At 32.4% G+C, this 7,500-nt stretch overlaps 1 pseudogene; it reads left to right on the top strand.

Moving 5' to 3' along the window:
• LOC137649440 (protein Wnt-6-like) overlaps nucleotides 1–7,500 on the top strand; it is a 21,652-nt pseudogene that overhangs the window by 13,201 nt on the left and 951 nt on the right.

The following is a 7,500-nucleotide window of genomic DNA, read 5'->3' on the forward strand; positions in this document are numbered from 1 at the left end:
ACAGACTTCCCTACACTTTACACAGGCAGTTCGGAACCACCTGCGTCCTCACTGCAAGTGCCACGGGCTATCTGGCTCCTGTTCCCATAGGACGTGCTGGAAAAGGATGCCCTCCCGTAGGAACATAGGGTTGCGTCTGAAGGAGAAATATAATACAGCTATTAAGGTAATTTACACCATTAAGTCTTTTGCTGCGCCGATTAGTTAAAAACATCGGCGTGATTATTATTATTATTATTATTATTATTATTATCATTATTATTATTAGTAGTAGTAGTAGTAGTAGTAGTTGTAGTAGTAGTAGTAGTAGTAGTAGTAGTAGCATAATGTTTTATGAAATCATGGTAGACAGGAACAATAGGGCCTGTGAATTAGTTTTAAGATTACGGATCAATTATATGGACAGCATTATAGTTTTCAGATTTTGCTGACTCATGCTAGATAGATTCCCTAGTGATAGCGATAACTTTTTCGATACATTTAACGCTCACTACTTTTCCAAGGTCACGGGTCAATCTAAAGACCTAAATTCGTACTCATCTCTGACTTAGAAGAGAGAGAGAGAGAGAGAGAGAGAGAGAGAGAGAGAGAGAGAGAGAGAGAGAGAGAGAGAGAGAGAGAGAATGATTGTTAATTATCTGGCATCATAATATTAACGGTCATCTATGCCGATTGGAGTATAATTAAAAATGAATAATTAATTTGAGATATTTTTTTCTAATCAGAAATGAATAAATAACTTTATAATAAAACATTTAAAGTTTCATATACCTTTTGAAAGCGAGTAAGAAGGACAGCTTCGAGAGAGAGAGAGAGAGAGAGAGAGAGAGAGAGAGAGAGAGAGAGAGAGAGACTTTTTATCCTAGTTACTCATTTCCATATGAACGCTTGCAGGTAATTCCCAGTAACGACGCTGTGACGGCCATTGAAACCAACAGGAGACCAGACGAGGAGGACCTGGTGTACCTCGATGACTCGCCGGACTTCTGCAAGTAAGTCGGTCGTTCACGTCTCCGCCATCCATAGAGAATTTATATAAAGGTGTAGGAGGCGAAAGGGATTAATGGTGGAAAATAAGAACGTGGTACAGTTGGCTTCAATAATTCCGTTATTCTTCACGGGAAGCTAAGGAGGCGTCTGACAGTTTAAAGGTTTTAAAGGTCGCTCATGAATGGCAGAGGCAAGGGACAGTGACACTGCCCTAGCAATCAGGACAATACCCTAGAGTCTGACCATATATTATATGATCAGCGCTCAAGCCTCCTCTCCAACCAAGCTAGGACCAGGAAGGGCCAGGTAGTGGCTGCTGATGACTCAGCAGATAGACCTATAGGCTCCCCCAAACACCCCAACCTTAGCTCACAAGGATGGCAAGGTTGCAGACACTAATGGCACTAACGAGTTTGAGCAGGACTCGAACCCTCGACTGGCAAACACCAGGCAGAGACGTTACTACCAATCAGGCCACAGCAACAGTACAGTACATTATAGTGGGTAAGGCTGTGTTTAACAAAGATGAACTGTTAGCAACGTTGTCTGTAAAACAAAGTCGCTGGGCTTGTAATCACGTGATCAAAAGCATTTTTATTAATTTTACGAAGTTCTGTACGGAAAAATAATGTTATTTGCTTAACAGTGCCTTGTGATATATATATATATATATATATATATATATATATATATATATATATATATATATATATATATATATGTATGTATATATATATATATATATATATATATATATATATATATATATATATATATATATATATATATATATGATAAATTTTGCACATTTTTACGTGTTTTTCATATTCAAATAAGCCATATATATTTTGATATATTAATGTCTGGATTCTCTTAACGACCTCGGGATCAGAGCCCCAGGCGAAATCTCACAAAGACAAGAGCTTGGCTCCGGCCGGGAATCGAACCCTGGTCGGCAAGCTTATATAGACAGTGACTAACCCATTCGGCCGAATGGGTTAGTCACTGTCTATATAAGCTTGCCGACCAGGGTTCGATTCCCGGCCGGAGCCAAGCTCTTGTCTTTGTGAGATTTCGCCTGGGGCTCTGATCCCGAGGTCGTTAAGAGAATCCAGACATTAATATATCAAAATATATATGGCTTATTTGAATATATATATATATATATATATATATATATATATATATATATATATATATATATATATATATATATATATATATATATGTATATATATATATATATTTTTTTTTTTATCACATGATTACAAGCTCATCGACTTTATTTTACAGGCAGCTACCAAGAGCTTCTCCTTTGTTAAACACAACGATAACTGCTGCAATGTACAACTGTTTGACGTCTCTTTAGTTTCCAGTGAATTGTATCGGAATTAATGAAGCCAACTGTACAGTTACTTCATCCTTAAACTTGTCATCCAAACAGAGTTTTATATGTAGGTTAGGATAAGACAGAGGAATGCTTAATGGATAAAAAGGAACATGAAACAAGCTAATATGTTTAATCCTGCAGTCCATGCAGAGAGGAACTTGGTATAATGTAAAAGTATTTTATTCTTGTCACCCAGTAATGTATTTAAAAGAACAAGGAAGGTGAATAATGTCATAAGAGAACATAATTTTTTTTTTTAATGAATGTGGATGAGAAAACTGGAATAATCGACGGTGGAAATAGGAATTGGTTTACAAATAATTATGATAAATTAAAGAAATAATATTCCCCTAAGATTAAATGAAAAGTACACACTGTCCATAAATGTTGTGGCCTACGAATGCTCTCATACCTAAACATTCATGGAAAATTTTAGAAATAATAACAAACAGAAAATAAATACAGATAAGTTTCAATACATTCACATGATAAATATCTGACTCAAGGTTTACGGATGTATTGAAAACATACATTTCATACGAATATTTACTTAGTTTATTGTTGGTGTTTAATTAAAATGCAATTGGACTATTTTAAAACTATGAATGCGTGCCGTAATGAAGAACCTTTCGTTTATGAAAAGTGATCATAGACTGTTTCAAATCTGTATTTACTCCAGAATGATCTTGCATAACTGATGAACCAGTATACAAACACTTAAATGACTTTGTACCAATTTTGTGAGTTGAATGACTGAGAACTTTTATCTAATCTTATTTACATGCATTAGATGGACAAGTAGCTTTTTAAATGTTCACAGTATCAGAGGCCATGGATATGTCCTGATATCATTTGCAGATGCTGAAGTGACAGTTAATTGTTCTTCGGCTATGCTATGCATGCACTATTATATTACTATTACTAGCCGGGCGACAGCCCTAGTAGTAAAAGCAGAATGCAACAGGGAAAGCAACACAAAGCGGAAAAGAAATAGAGACGTGACCAATAAACTATATATGAGAAAAAAAAATATTTTCAGATCAGTTACAACATTGGAATAGGTCAGTCATATAAAAACTATGCAGTAAAACTTATGGCAACATGTTCAATAGAAAAACATTCGCAACATATTTGAGCACCTGAAGTTCCATCGATTCATCTGCCAGTAACTAAGGACTATTTCCAGGTTATACAGTTTTAGTCAAATTGACTGTCAATATCTTATTTGCTCTTTGTACATACGCATTACTTGGAAGGTAATATCATAAGTTACATACACTGACTATAGTTACCAAATTGGTTGGTTTATTTTCTGTTCCCAAGGAACTAGATCTTGTTAAAGGGAAGCGACTGGATCCAGCTCAAAATATTCAACATGCTACATCCACAACTATCGAGATTGGCCACCACCTTCCCACAGCTGGTTCCTATAAACATAACAATAATAATAGTTATAAAATAGATTACAGATAGTTATGATACCTTAAATTGTGACCCAGGCGGCTGGCGTGAGGAGTATATCCATGTACAGCCTGCCAGAAGAAAGGAGCAAGGAGATAATGTTTATTTGTGAGCGAAGCGTGGCACGGCAGAGCAAAGACCATTTGCGGCTAATCACAATGGTTTTAGGCGGATCCTGTTGATGATTTTGGGGTGGAGACAGTCTTGGACTTTGTCGAGCCTGCGGATCGGGATGCAAATAAATCAGAAAGAGAAAACAATAATATTTTTATATTTTCTTAGATTCATACGACAATTCAAGTTTCGAAGATGCATTGAACAGAAAGAGAGGAAATTTAAATAATGTCAATGCCATAGCGATCCTAGTATTATGATACTATACACAATTCAGCAGAAGGCCGTCTGTTTTCTTAGATTTATTCTTTAAAATCCTCAAATGAATTCTTTTGATGACTGATAGATTTTTTCAAATTTAACAATAAGGATTTTGCTTTTTGCGTTTTCATATGCTTTTATGCCATGAACTTTTTTTTTTCTTTGCTTATCAAAATTGATTCAGATAGATTTAAAAAAAAAAAAAAATTATCTTTACTTGAACAAAGGATAACGAAGATACTTTTGCCGTTTGATATACTTTCCTCCTATGGAACATTATTTTCACGAATCATCCTACTAAATACAAGGAGAATTTCAAGAAACAACAAGTTCTTCATACTATAAGTAAATTTAACAAAATACTTTCCCGTTACTTGATCTACTGTCCCGTTACGTACCTTAACGATCTAAGTTCAACAAATTAATTCTTACGAGGGTTATGGCAGTCATGCGGATAACGTCTCTGACTCACGATTCCCGTAAGTTCGAGTCCAGGTTGCAGATAAAAAAAAAAAAAAAAAAAAAAAAAAAAAAAAAAAAAAAAAAAAAATTAAAAAGAGCTACGGAAGGAGAGTTTTGAGGGAGCCTATATTTTTACTTGCTGGATCATCTGTAGCCATTACCAGGCCCTATCTAATCCTAGCTATGTTGGAGACGTGGGTTTCTAGGACATTGTCCTATCTCATAACTCTGCCGCTCATATGTGACCTTTAAACCTTCAATCGTTTATAGGTGAAACATACTTTAATCTTGCTATTTGGAGCTCTCCTGCAGGTCTGTAAGATTTCCCAACATTTGACGTGGTTCCCTGCATTTCAGGTTCAACAGAAGGACCGGGTCTTTGGGCACGAAAGACAGGAAGTGCAACGCCACATCAGAGGGCTATGACGGATGCGAATCACTTTGCTGTGGAAGACCTTATCACTCTCAGATTAAGATGGTTAGTTAGTAGGGCGTGGTATTGCTGTTTTTTGCCGTAGATTTGTGGAGACATTTGTGAAAGCTTGGGCGTAACATCATTTAATCAATGATATACTTTTATGTATGTATGTATGTATATATATATATATATATATATATATATATATATATATATATATATATATATATATATATATATATATACATATATATATATATATATATATATATATATATATCTATATATATATATATCTATATATATATATATATATATATATATATATATATATATATATATATATATATATATGTGTGTGTGTGTGTGTGTGTGTGTGTGAGGTATAGATAATTATGTATGATTATGTGTATACTTTATGTTTGTCTATATAAATTTATATATATATATATATATATATATATATATATATATATATATATATATATATATATATATATACATCTATATATATATATGTATATATATAATATATATATATATATATATATATATATATATATATATATATATATATATATATATATATATATATATATATATATATATATATATATATACCTGGAGTAACACGCTCCGCTTCGTAATTGTTTTTATTATCATTATTATGAAGATTATTATTATTACTATTACGAGTCAAGTTGTAGGTTTAGTTTGAAAACCAGAATGTAGCAACACCAAGGACACCAAATAAAAAAATAAAAAAAATCTCCGACGAAAAAAAAAAAAAGATGAAAGAATAATGTCTTATAGAGAAAGCCAGAAAAACAATAAAGAAATATATAAAAAGATATGCTTAATTAAATATAAGATTAACAATGGGGTGAAACCCATGTTCGACTACTAAACTAACAAGCTTAGTACTCTACCAATCTTGAACCTCTGAAGTTTCAGCAATTTATCAATATTCAATCATTTAAAGTCCCTCACTATACTCATAAATGAATTACACAACCAGAGAGGAAAATTACGTACTAGAAAGGTTTCATTATTGATGCAACATTAAGCTTATACGGTGAAAAGACTTTACTCCTTATTTTCTCGAAGTTTTTCAAATATTTCCGAGAAAATTATCAAATAATTTTCAAGATTTCTTGACAATAAATTTTGGAATTTTCTTTAAAAAAAGTTGGAAGAAACCTTGTGACAAAAGTCTATTAAGGTCCGCAGATTAACCAATTTAATAATGCATCCTAAAGGAAATAGATATTAGTTATATATAATGATATACAAAGTATCTCTAAAACAGTACAACATATGGCTTTGAGACAAAAAATTATATCCTTAATTATCGTCATTGAAAACATCCTTTCACAAATTTTGTTCTTGAAATTAGTTTTCTATGTAATAATAATAATAATAATAATAATAATAATAATAATAATAATAATAATAATAATAATAATAATAATAATAATAATAATAATAATAATAATAATAATAAAAGGGAGGCAAGTCAACATTAATATTTCTGCTGCAAAATGTATTGAAAAATTAAGATAAAGAGACCTTTGTAGAAACAACTCAATTCTCCTTTTCAATGTAACTGAAAAAATTGTAATTACTTATAAAGAAAAACTAATCTGAGTATTGAAATAATGTTTACAATTCATGACTTAGAAAATGAAAACATTGTTTCATGTCCAATCTTCCTTTTGTTAATGATTTTAACGCTTGTAGGCGGATTCAAATAAAAAGTAATCGAACAGTTTCTCAAAAGGTCTGTGCATCTTGATTTTTTCAATCAATACATGGTCTTACACTGCCTTGGGTTAGAGTTCTCTTGCTTGAGGGTACACTTGGGCACACTTTTCTGTTTAGTTTCTCTTCCTCTTGTTCTGTTAAAGTTTTTATAGTTTAAATAGGAAATATTTATTTTAATATTGTTACTATTACTAAAATGTTCTGTTTTTCCTTATTTCCTTATTTCCTTTCCTCACTGGGCTATTTTCCCTGTTGGGGCCCCTGGGCTTATAGCATCCTGCTTTTCCAACTAGGGTTGTAGCTTAGCATTTAATGGTAATGGTAATGGTAAATCTTAATATGGATTTATTTCCATATTTATATGATAACAGAATTAGTAGTCGTGAAAAAAAAGATGATCACTTCATGTTATATCCATTTTCTCTATCTACTAATGGTAACTTGAAATAGGTTATATAGAAAACCACCATTGTTGCTGCAATATTTTCCCTTAAGCCATCTTCTTAAAAAAAGAGGTTTCCTGCTCTAGCATCTCAGCTGAAGATGCAGGATAATTTATATATAAACACATATCCCTCCATGAGACATCAGCCAGCTTTAGCTATATGGGTAGTCATTTCAAGTTAACCCATAAATATAT

Source organism: Palaemon carinicauda, chromosome 11 (assembly GCF_036898095.1).
Source record: "Palaemon carinicauda isolate YSFRI2023 chromosome 11, ASM3689809v2, whole genome shotgun sequence".
In the NCBI taxonomy this organism is placed as follows: Eukaryota; Metazoa; Arthropoda; class Malacostraca; order Decapoda; family Palaemonidae; genus Palaemon; species Palaemon carinicauda.